Raw genomic sequence first — 13,799 nt, forward strand, 5'->3', positions numbered from 1 at the left:
CAACAAGATTGGTGAGGGGAATGAAGAGGTTCTGTTATCAAGAAAGGCTTATGTTCTGCAAATTGCAGCGGCTGCAGACTAAGCACCTGCGAGGTGTATAAGGCCTAGAATGGGTTGAGCGTGCTGAATTTTGATGGGATTCTTCTGCTTGCTCAGTTTACGAACCTGAGGGTGCATAAATTCAAACCGAGGAAAAAAGACAGGTGTAGAATAGATGTACGGAAATTTGCCTTTAGCCAGTAGGTGGTTAATTTTTTTTTTTTTTTTTTTTTTTGGCTGATGCTGCATAAGCTCGCTTTCTTGCATCATATGCCTCTACTAATGCTAATTGTTGGAACAAACTTTCATCTGTCATTGTGGAAGTTGATAGCTTAAATAAATTCAAGGAGGAACTGGAAAAACTTTTAGAGGGAATGATTGTGCAAAAATTTTTTTTTTTTTTTTTGGCCAATGCTACATAAGCTCATATGCTTGCTTTCTTTCATTGCATCACATGCCTCTATTATTACTACTACTACTACAACACTGACGAAACAGGACTTTTTATAATTTGACACCCGACAATATATTTAAATTCAAAGGGGAAAAATTTGTTAGTGGAAAAAAATCAAAGGCTCGCTTGACAATGTTCACATGCGCAAATACGACAGGAACTGATAAAAATGTTTGTTATCGGAAAAACTGTTTGTTAACGGAAAATTGTAAAAACCTCTGTGTTTCAAAAACGTAAGGAAACTTCCTGTGGATAACACTGCAAACAAGAAAGCTTGGATGACTTCGATATTTTTCGGGAATATGTAAATAAGGAGCTATTCAAAAATAATAAACATATTTTATTGTTAGTTGATAACAGTCCTGCACATCCCCCAGATTCAAGATTTGTCCAACATTAAGCTACTGTTTCTGCTTTCCAATGAGACATCAGTTTTACAACCAATGGACATAGGTGTAATCAAGAGTCTGAAAGGATTTTATAAAAGATTTCTAGTTCTACATCTGATCAGTCAAAGAAAACAGAAACTTGCCGAGTCTATATTGATATTGGATGCTATAAATTTATTGAATGATGCATGGAGCAACATTTCTTCGACAACCATATCAAACTGCTTCAAGAAATCGAAGTTAAATTCAAATGAAATTTCAATTGTACATGAAGATGGAAACGAAGAAAACAACTTACCATTATCTAAATGGTTGCTATGTAACAACGGTGTAGGTTTTAATAGATAATATCGACGAATTTGTATGAGTCGATGAAACTTATTAACTAGTGGTTTTCCTACAGAGCGTGACTTTGTAGATGCTGTGCTCAACAAAGACGATAACAATGATGGTAAAGATGATGACTGTGATGATATGATGACAATTGAAAGTGAATCAAAATCAGTGCCGACAATCTCCCAAGCTCAAAGTGCAATGGACAGAGTTAATTTTTTTGAAGGAACTGAGGCAAGTAATGAGACTTTTAACACGGTGAGTGTTTTAAGGGGAAACTTAAAAAATATCAAAGTGAAATCTTTAAAACAAACATAAATTTTAAGATTCATAAATAAAGACTAATTGAAATCTTGTTTATTATTAAAGAATTTTTTTTAATTACAGAGAAATAAATTGTGTTTAGTATTAAGTGTATGGTTTTAAAATTACAGACAAATAAATTGTGTTTAATATTAAGTGTATTGTAGTTTATACAAGCACATTAATACAAATAATACGTAGGCATATACTTATATTATTTTTTTCTCTCTAATATTTCTTTTGTTTTTTTGAATCTATCTTTTTATCAAGTTATTGAGAATTTAAAAAAAAGTAGGAGGTAGATTTAACTCATCACTGATATAGTGTTTATTGTTTAACAGCCCCAGGGGTTTCCACATCTCTGTTATCACTGATATAGCGAGTAACGGTTATAACAAGGAAATTTTGTTGCCCTTGATGCTCATTATAATCAAGTTCCACTGTATTATAATAATATTGTTATTATTTTTTAAATGAATGATGCAAAAATAAATCTGTTATATATTTATAATAATTTGTAAAATAATAAGAGAAGTTTACCTCAATATAGTATGTAGAACACGTCCGCATGATACTCTCCAGAAATTAAAACGAAAAACTTACATTAGAGTAACAAATAATTTAAAAAATATTGATATCAACGTAGAACATATTGAGCATTACAGCTCTGGTTCATAGTATATATTTATAATAAATACTGCTTATGAGAATTAAAATCACTTTAAACAGTTTTTATTTTATTTATTTTTGTCATTCTTTTATTTTTTATTAAAACATGTACCAGAAATGTATTTTAAATAAGTCATTTTTTTAATTATTTATTTATTTTTTTTTTTATATTTTAGGGGAGGGTGCAATTTTTCATTCATGACTCAGGTACAATAACGGCTCTGTTAAAGGCATGTGCTTAGTTTTAGAAAGTCATGAATTAATACCAATATATTTACAATATATAACACATATTGTTACAGAGATATACATTATTGCTTATCTTTTAAAACCTAAGAATTGGTTCACCTCATTCATGAGATGTAAACAGTTCATGTAATTTGTCAGTTTATGTTTTTGGGTTTATTTTTGAATTCTTGATAAAGTAAATTTTAAAGATTTTCAATTTCTTGTAGCAAATGTTTTTCCATCGTATAGTGGCATTGTTTATGGAGAAACTAATTTGCAGTACAGTATTAAACAGGCAACAAGGATGGCTCAGTTATAAATCAAAGCCTCCTATGCACACGTAGTAACAAGAACAATGTCACATTGGTACCTCTGCCTGGAAGTTTTTGTTTCATGGCCTTCTACATAACGGTTTACCGTATACACTTATCACTTTCTTTGCAATTTGCTGTGTAGTGTAATAAAATGTTACATTGTAAACTTTTAAAAGAAAAGATTTTCTTTTTCTTTTAAAAGAAAAAGCAGAAATAATTTAATTAAAAGTAAACACCGTGGCAACTCTAAAATTATAGATGCCACTGTCTCTACTTTTATACATGTCACTAAAATCTGTATTTCTTAGTGCAGATTTTACGTAATATACCACTAAGCAAAATTTTAAAAATTACTGTAAAAGGGGTTGCCTTTATGCTAAATATATGATTAGTCATGAATTTTCAAGGCAAAAAATAGAACTAGACTTGCACGCCAAGTTGACTTTTATGATGGAATATACAATAATTAGTATATTTGAACCTTCCTTATGACACTCTCTAGAAATTAATTTCTGGAGAGTTTATATGGAAGGTTCTACATATCATATTGAGGTAGATTTCTCTTATTCTTCTACAAATATTGAAATACAACGTAGAATTTTTCATTGAGCATGTTTTATACTAAACGGTAATTAGTAAATAACATAGTACCATCATAATTCTTTGTTGTGCCATTCAATTGCAAAATTATGTAGTGATCTTCCTTTATAACATACAAGGCATTTCAATAAGGCAGTGAGGTCTGTCTTGCTTATTTTTAGGCTATTGTCATCTGGACTTCTTTTGTCATATTTGGACTAAATTTTTGAATTTGGTGTTAAAATTGAACTAAGTATCACTGTTTTGATTTTATGATTTCAAAATTAAAAACTTTCCTAAACAACTACTCAGTTAGAAATGAACATAAACTGATTTTATTTGAATAAAAAAAAATAATAACACAATGGTAATGAGGGCAGACACAACACAACTGCTTTCTATAGATATTTATTTTACTCAGCTAAATGCACCATACTGAAGAGCAAACATTACATACAAATTATTTTTTCTTTCTTCAAAAAAATCGTTTACATTTGTTTCAGAAGTACACTGACAACATTTTTTGAGTAAACAGAACAGAAAATAGATTTCCCACTGAGAAAAAAAATCAGATGAAAATCTAAATGGTAATATTTAATTCAATTTTAGCATCAAATTCAAAATTTTCAGCCCAAATATGACAAAAAAAAAAAAAAGGACAATAAATAGCCCAAACCTAAATGTAAGCAAGATAGCCTGACACCTTTAATTAAAGCTCTCTGTATAATTCTAATGAGATTTAAAAGTTATCTGCTAATTAATAGCCTTTTGGTATGTAAGTAAAAATTTCTTTTATTCTAAATCCCCTGAAAAGAGGTTAACAGTTATAGAGAGCAGACATTCTTCACTTGGCTCTAGATTATAATGAAGAGGGCTCACATCTAATTCCCTTTCTACTTCTCTCTCTCTCTGGGTAATTCAGGAATTTTTTTTTTTTTTTTTTTGGCTGGTGCAGCTTAAGCCTCCGCTTCCTTGCACCATATGGCTAATAATAATAATAAAGGCATATTAGGTATGATTTAGTAGACAAATATTTGTTTTTCTTAAATTTGTTTAAATATCTTGTTTTAATTTACATAATTTTGGTAATTTTGTGAAGTTGCTTTCTGTAATATATGTCAAATTTAATTCTTACCTTTTTTAAAAGGCATTCTGCTAAGAGCCATTCGTTTTGGTATCTTGTAATAAAGTTTGGGTAACTGCTTAGTAGTGTAATATTTTGTTTATTTAAATTCTGTAATATATTGTTAGTTTAATTCTTACCTTGATAATGGTTGTTACAGGATTGAATGCTTTGTCTGAGGATATTGGGACTTGGATATAGTCACAATTCCCATAAGTCATGAGTTCATAACTTTCATAGCCTGTGACATGTATTCAAAGGTTGATCTTGTTGATAATCATACCCAGCTGTTGATTTGTTTCTTTTACTAGATGAATTTGAAAAAATGGGTGCTTGCCCTAGATACAAATATAACTGGGAACCTGTCAGGAACTCAAGTATCTAATGCTCTGCCAGTTATCTGCCCTTTTGATTTTGGAACCAAAATAAGCAGGTGCATACTGCTCTGGTTCAAGAGGATTTGATTTTATTTGGGGGGGGGTGAAAAGAAAGCATTATTATTCATGTGGGAACTAATGATAGAAACACACATGAACTAACAATTTCTTGAAAAATATAAGACCACCATGAAAAAATGCTGTGAGCTAGGTCAGTTTGTTTATGTGTCTGCAGTTTTGTTCAGGCATGATAGGGAGGATTATATGTTGAAAGAAAGCCTTGTGGATTAACTCAAAAGTTGAGGGACTCCACAAGGATTTTATTTGGGGGGGGGAATCTTTTCATCAGTTTGGCCTGCACATGCAGGTAGAAAGAATCTATTTTGTAGAGACAGAATATGTTTGAATGAAGGTGGTACAAGGTTTTTGCAGTATCATTGAGAATACCTAAAAGGTTCAGTGAAACTGCTAAGGGATAGTAATAATATAGATACATGTTTATCTGATGATATGGATCAAAGTATGCATGCAATGCATCTCAAAAGTGCATGTCTGTCACAACTCACAATATTGGCAGGATGTGCTGAGGACAGCGTTGTTTCAAATGTAAAGCTAGGGGAAACAAGATTAAATAATAATATGCTTATTAATAATAATAACCAAGGACCTATAAGAGAATGGGAGATTCCGGAGGAAGAAATGCACCAGTCAATCAGAAGTTCACTTGCATGCACAAGCACCTAGCAGAGCAGTTCACCCGAATGATGTCACCCAGAGACAACCTCAGAGTTTCTTACTCAAGGAATCGCATATCTCAAAGCTAAAGACCAAGATACAAGAAACTCAGCAAAATACAGGCAGATCACCGGTCTCCCAACAGTGTACAAGATCCTGACCAGCTGCATAACCAAGAAGATATCAGACCACTTGGAGAGCCAGAACATCATGGCCGAACAGCAGAAGGAATGCTAGTGGATGAGCAAAGGATGCAAGGAGCAATTAACCATTGATGCCACAGTTATAGAGCAAGTATACAGCCTACATCGATTACTGCAAGGCCTTCGACTCCTAGCCTCATAGATGGCTAACAGAGACACTGAAGATCTACAAAGTCAATCTGACAGTGACAAACTTTGTAGAAGCAACCATGGTGAAATAGAGTACCACCATAAAAGGTCGAGAACATCACAACCAGACCGATCCGCATCAGGAAAGGAATCTTTCAGGGAGATGCCCCGAGACTGCTGTGGTTCTGTCTAGCGATCAACCCGCTATCCACCATACTGAACAACAGCAAACATGGATATGACCTCAAAGAAGGAAGGAAAAACCTGTACACCCTCTCCCATCTGATGTTGTTGTTATTTGGTTTTTAGGAGCATTAGCAACTAAGGCCATATTGCTCTGGGATATGCGGTGGTCATTCCCTGACCTTTCCGCATCCTCCGTATTTGGTGGTGATGGGCTCGAACCCCGGTCTAATCAAGAAGCGTGTGCTACGCACTGCTGCTCCTTCCCACGTGGCTACGGAGGTGCCCTCATCTGATGTACATGGATGACATCAAGTTTTACATGGGAACTGGGAAGCAACTCAAACAGCTACTCTAGATCACCAAAGAATTCAGCAATGACATAAGGATGGAATTTGGAATAAAAAAATGGTAGACTCACGGATTGCATCAGGGAGAATTAGTCGGCCAGCTGCAGCCTGGTAAAGAGATTGAAGCTATGACAGGGAGAGACCTACAAATATCTGGGGATGATGCAAACTCAGCAGTTCGAGCACAAGCAGGTCAAGGCCTGCCTGACTGAAAAATGCCAGAGACTCGGAAACCTGCTCAAAGTAAAGCCAAACAGAGGGAACACAGTTAAATTCATAAACACCTATGCAGTCCCAGTGCTAAAACATATCCATTGGGATCATAGATTGGACTAACACTGAGCTGGAGGATATCATGAGAAGTACAATGACAGTGATGACCAAGAGCCACCAACACCACCCAAAGTCAGCTGTGGAGAAACTGACAATAGCTCAAAAAGAGGGAAGAAGGGACCTGATAGGCCTCATCAAGCAACAGAAGACAGCGATAACTAACCTGAAGGATTACTTCCAGAAAAACATAGCAGCACTCTATCAAGCCATAAGGAAGATAGACAAGCAGCATACCCCAGTCAACCTAAGCAAGGAGTCCTCTTCCACTGAGACAGAATAAATGAAGCTAGAAAGACAGGCAAAGAATACACTCCGTGGACACTATAATGACCTCCATCAGCCACATAGATAAAATGGCTTCAATGCATGCCTCATGAGTGGAATGCTCTTCCCTGAGACTGAAGGATTCATGCTTGCCATCCAAGACCAGATAATCAACACCAGGAACTATAGAAAATACATCACAATGGACTCGGGAGTGTCAGATGACATGTTGATGATGCCACCTGGCCTTAGAAATGATCCAACACATCGCAGGATGCAATGAACTCATCTGAGTTCCTTGCATGAGTGTACTCTGTTTGAGTGAGTGATCACCCAGACAGAGTACACTCATAGACATGACAAGGTAGCCAGGATAATACATCAGAAGCTAGTGAGGAAATACTAGTTGATCAAAGAAAGTGTACTGTATTACAAGTGCGAACTCCAGACCACACTAGAGACCCCAACCCACAAGCTATACTGGGACCGTGCCATAATAACAGACAAGACATTCTTGCACGACAGGCTGAACATCCCTTGTTGACAAGAAGGAAAAGGCTACCTATCTGATTGACACAGTGGTACCCAACACTGGCTACCTCCAGAAACCCCACAAGGAAAAGATCAGGAAGTGCATGGACCTAAGACAGGAGATCAAAGAGATATGGCATATGCAACAAGTAATGACCATCCCGATCGTGTCAACCACAGGTATGATGCCGAAGACCCTACATAACAGCCTAGCAGCAATAGGTCTCCCAAAGAACACATACAAAGAACTCCAGAAAGTTGCAATCCTGAACACCGGCGCCTCCGTAGCCAGGTGGGAAGGAGCAGCAGTGCGTAGCACACGCTTCTTGATTAGACCGGGGTTTGAGCCTGTCACCACCAAATACGGAGGATGCGGGAAGGTCAAGGGAATGACCACTGCATATTCCCGGAGCAATATGGCCTTAGTTGCTAATGCTCCTAAAAACCGAACAACAAACAAACAAGCACCTGAACACCTGTAGAATAATCAGTTCCTTGACCAACAGTAACACCAGGCATAACAACCACCCTGTGCGCTTGATACCAGTATCTATCATGGGATGGAATCCCATCAGGAAGATATAACATAACAACAACGATATAATAATTATAAATAATAATATGTTACCTCCAAACTACCACTTCTAGAACTGATTGGCTGCCACAATTTATAATCAAATGCCCAAGTCCTTTAATCTTAGAACCTTTATTGAACATCTTGAATACAGTTCTTCACCAGAACATTTTTCCTCAACAGTGGAAGGTGTAGTGTGAAACCCATACCTAAAATTCCATCTCCATCACAAGTTAATCACTACCAGCCTATTTCATGTGATTCAAGTCTACTTGTGGTTCTCAAGAAAACCCTACTATCTACTCTCACTAAACAGCTTCTGGCAAACAGACCTCTACAAATCCACTACTCAATACAAAATGGTTCTACTATGACCATCCTCCTCTCAATTATGACTAAAATTTTCAGTGCATTCCAAGTTATTGCTGAAATTGCTGTTACCTACCTTGACCTCAAATCTACCTTCAACTCCACTGATGTATCAGCACACCTACTATGTCAGAAGCACTTCCACGTTTATTGAAACATACTCTCATTTTTGAACCCCCCTACCCAACAAATGGATGCTCCTTCTAAACTGGAGAAACCAAACTTTAACCCACTATGGAGCACAGGTGTTCCACAAGGTGGTGTGTTGTCAGGCCTGTTATTTACTGCTTTGCTTGTTCCTCTGCTACATGAGAAACAAGATATAATTTGCTATGCAGATATCAATCAAGCTAATTATGCATATTAGTTTTACTGATGACATAAATCTTATCACAGCCAGTCTGTTTGACAAATTAAATGATGTTGCAGCATATTTTTGCCAATTTGGGCTATGTCTCGACCCAACTGAAATCAGGCCAAATGACCTTCTCTTAAGTCAACTTGCTACACAGTTCCACTTAGATTCCTAATGTGTCCACTCACGCTGATCTTGGAGTCGTTTTTGACCCCAAGTTGACTTTTCATAATCACTTTTTCATGTTAAGATGCTCTTCACCTGAAAATGGCTAAACTTAAATGGCAAGTGAAGCAACATTTCTTTGTCAAGGATATCAGCATCATGAGGAAGTATATCAACAGTTATCCACTCGGCAGTCCTGTATGGAGCAGAAACATAGACTTCGGCAGCGCCCACAATACTGAACCAGTGTACGTTTCTGAATACTGGCTGCTCATAAGCATGGTGTTCTCCCAATCAACAGCACTATAGACCTGGTACAATCTCTAAAAATACCAAGGCTCCACAGCTCAATCTTTGAGAGACTCCTTCCCTAACCACCAATAAAAACAGGTTGAACATGGCTGATAGATTTCTTTCTGGGAAAATGCTGAACGTTGCACAGTCACTAGATGTGGACCTTTGTAAATTCACTATGAACAGGAAGTATCGCCAAAAAAGTCTTAGACCAAAGACCTGTTCTTTTGCACTGACTCATATTGTAAACAACATAACTGAATGATCTCTTGCAACTTGCTATATAATTCAACATTTTCTTGTTAAGAGTGTATTGAAGAGAATATAGTGTTTCAATTTTCCTAACCAACAAGTCTATAATAACTTACTATTTACTAATCCTATTAAAACCTGATGGGGAGGATACTGGATATCTTGATGTCAGCTTCCTCCTTGCTAGTTATTTCTTCACTATATAAATCCTCTGGCCATCTTACCGGCTGTGAAGGGAACTTTGCCTTTGTATATATACTTTGTTGTGTGCATGTATATACTTGGCAATAAAGATTTATTTTTTTAAATGACTTCAAAGGGGTGTGTAAGGGTAGTAAATTAAACAAAAAACAGTCTTAACTGTGTGTACAGTAATGTCAGACGTATCATCCCTAAAACTAGTGAATTTGAACTTCCTGTTTAGGAAAACTAATGTCAGCATAAGCCTAATGGAACATAGTGTCACCTAGAAATAAGGGATGATGAGTTTCATTATTAATATTGTACATACCATAGTTTCACTATTGTATATACAATGTATTTAAGTAGAACAGGGAAGTGGGGTTGGGGAGTCATGGTGTCCTGCTTCTTATCAAAAGCAGCCTGAGCACAAAGAAATCTTTCCCAGATTCAGAATTTGTGTATGCCACCAACCAGAAGATCAATGGTGAGAGTCTCTATATGCCAATAGTATGGTATGGGTGAGCATGTTAATATATATGGGTGATTTCAATTTATCCCATATTGATTGGAGCAAGGAGGAGGAAAACTCAGTATGGGGGACAAATTTTAAATTATTATTATTTGCCTCAGCATGGTAAAGAATATTCTAGACATATTATTACACAAGAATCAGATGAAATCATGACTTGCAGTACAGCAACGATTAGCAGGAATTGATCATGCAGTCCATAGTTGGAAGATGAAGAAAGAGAGTGCAGTTGATAAAGGCATGAGTTTCATTTCAGGAAAGGGAACTATAAGAGTTTAAAGTGCTACATAGCCTCTATCAACCGGGCACATAAAGGTAGGGTGAATAAATTAGAATTGTGGAACATCCTTAAAACAATAGTTACAGAAGCCATAAATGCATATATACCATTAAGAAAATGTAATGAGGAAGATACCGAGATGGATGAATACAGAATTTGCCAGCCAGTCTAATAGAGCAGAAAAAGACAACTACAAGTTGATCTGTAATAATACCACAGAAGAGGTTGGCAAAGCTGAATACAAGAAACCATTGTTCCTCATGAGTAGTTACTATAAGCTTGAATATGTTGGAATCGTGGATAAAATTTTAAGAGAAATTACTTTATTACTACAGGGCAGGAAGCAGAAGGTTATAATTAATGGTTACTCTACAGACTGGTCTAATATTAGAGGTGTGGTGCCCAGAGGATCAGTTCTGAAGCCACTGCTGTTTTTGATTTTTATAAATGATTGTCAACAAAAGGACAGAGGGCATGATTTATCAGATTTAATGATTTAATGATCAGTACCAAGCAGTGCTCCATCAGAATGACTTGGATAGGCTTCGAGGATGGTCATAAAATTGGCAACTGTTTTAATGTTGTCTACACTGCTCGGATCCTGAGCAGTGTAGACAGCAAGGAAAGCCCATAATGTCCTATCAATGATTTATCAAACATTTGCTTAGAGAAACAGGAAGGTCATTATCTCACTATATAAGGCAATTGTAAGAACACACTTGGAATACTGTGTCCCACTATAAGATTTCACATAAAAAAAAAAAAGGTGGATTTTCTTGAGAGTCCAAAGATGGGCAACCTGCTTGATGAAATCTGCAAAAGGGCCCATGTATGGAAAGGCTTTGAATATGGGCTGAGCTTTGCAACTAGACAGCTTAGAAGAGGACCTGATGAAGTCTATTAGGCTCTGAAAGGGGATAGTAAAATGAATGAAGTTGAAATTTTTGCTGTTAGAAGTGATTCCAGAACTAGAGTCCATAAATTCAAATTACAGGAAAAGAGATTTAGACTGGATTGTAAGAAGTTTTCTTTTAGTCAGCAAGTTATTAATTGCCGGAATAAGTTAGCTCTGTGGGTGGTTGAGGCTGACAATTTGAGGAGATTCAGAAGTCACCTATGTGAGGAAAAGAAACACATATGTTGTTTATTTTATTTATTTTTTGTTTTTGGAACAGGGCAGCAAAAGCCTATAGCTTCTTTGCACTATATAACTAAAGACTCACAAAGAGGGCTCAGAATGTGTGCTGTCTTTAAAATTTTCAGTTTAAAAAAAATTAAGTTAAATTTAAATGTTAATTGTTAATCCAGTACAATAAAACATTTCAGGTAAGTGTTTTTCCAAAAAGAGTTTGCTGCTTCCATACTTATCTCCAACAACACTCAGACCTTTTGACAACATTACATATTTTTATTCAGGTTACAGGTCATTTCCCAACTTCTAACCATTTTTGGCATAAGCATGTAATTATAAAAAAAAAAAGTGGCTTTCTCTTTTGCTCTCTTTATTACTTTTCTTCTAAACAGCTGTTGCTGATTCTATATACAAACCACAAACTATTCCAACCATGAAATAATATTCCCATATGTGGGGTGGTGCATCCAAAAACTCTCAAACTCCTAGACTGCACCCAAAGAGAGGCAATTGGGTTAATTAATGACTTATCACAAACTCTCTCCATTTTCTATCACAGAGGCTTTCAGTTTCTGCTGTTTGTCTTGTCTAGATATTTCCATGGTAACTTTTCTGAATTCAGCATTCATCAACTGTCTGCCTCTTTCTTCCAAACCACATGTATCAGCTGTGGTTTGGAAGAAAGGAAGAAAATGGATGTTGAACCAACTGAATGGTTACACATCCATACAGTAGTAAAGGCCATGTGGTGAATGGTTCACTGCATGGACCTTTACTACCCGCATCCACGAGTCGTTACTTTGATGGCGGGAATCTTTCTCGTCTCTGATATGGATACGCTAATTGCCTAAATCACGTGAACAATGCATAGCAGTTGTAAACAGTGCATAGCACAGTATGATGCCAATAAAATTTGTCTGGCGATTTTAAACTTTCAATTTATAAAAAATTTGCAAAAAATAAAAAATAAATAAAAATTTGCAAAAATAAAAATGCCGTTGTAGTTAGTGATTGGCGCTTTTGCAAATCAGCACAAATTGGACCAGTGCAAAACGAGGGCTACCTGTATTTTCTTACCAATTTTTTACATATTTTCTTTTATTTTTAGATTATTACTGCTTTCATATTTTATTTTTATATATATATTTTTTGGATGCTGCAGCCTGTGGCCTCTTTGCCTTATTTGGAAAATACTAATACTTTGTTTTTTGAGGTCCTGAAAAGGAATAAATCCGAATATAACTTTTCTTCCTCTTAATTTTTGTCTTTGGGAAAGAGATAATAGAGACTAAATTCTAGGAACTATAAATTCTACAGTTTGTTTACTTCATAGAAATTGTTCTCAGTGTAGGTGGCATATATTTCATATTTATCTCAAATCACTGAAGGAGGTCTTGTCTACCTTCATTGGTTTGAGGCTTGTCTACAACTCAGCACTAGCTATTTAGCATTGCCAAGGGTGAATAATTTTTAATTTAAAAAGAAGCTGAGGAAAATATGCATTCACATGCTCTAATCAGCTTTTTTAAATTCAGTATTATTTGTGCACTTTTTTTGCTGGTACAGTATAATAATCAATGTCTTTTGTTGCATGCACATATTTCATGTGGAATCAACAAATATCATGTTAATACTACATTTATACAGTAATTATTATTATTAGCCATATGGTGCAAGGAAGCCTGAGGCTTATGCACCAAACAAAAAAAAAAAAAAAAAAATTCGAGTACCGAGAGAGAGAGAGAGAGTGTCAGAAGTAGAATGATGATATTCATCTCAGGACCCTGGGTTTGCCACTCCCATACTCACCAGATGTGAGCCCCTATGCTCAAGATATGTTTAGTATAATTTAATAAAATCTTTTTAGCGATTTTCATTCTTTTTAAGCAAAAATAGGATGAAGATGCCAAAAAAAGTTAAAAAAAAAAAAAAAAAAAAAAAAAAGTGTTATATACCAAAATATCGAGAGATTTCACAGCACAGCACAGCACTTTTATGTAATTTTTTTGTCAAATTTAGCAACTATCCATATTTCTTTTGAGTTTAATGGAGAGAATTTATCAGAGAGTACCCTAAAACATATAATTCATCAAAAGCGAGATTTTACAGTGTGTATGTGTATGTTTGTAT

The sequence above is a fragment of the Mastigoproctus giganteus genome, chromosome 12, assembly GCF_048544385.1.
Source record: "Mastigoproctus giganteus isolate SK-2022 chromosome 12, ASM4854438v1, whole genome shotgun sequence".
Classification (NCBI taxonomy): Eukaryota; Metazoa; Arthropoda; class Arachnida; order Uropygi; family Thelyphonidae; genus Mastigoproctus; species Mastigoproctus giganteus.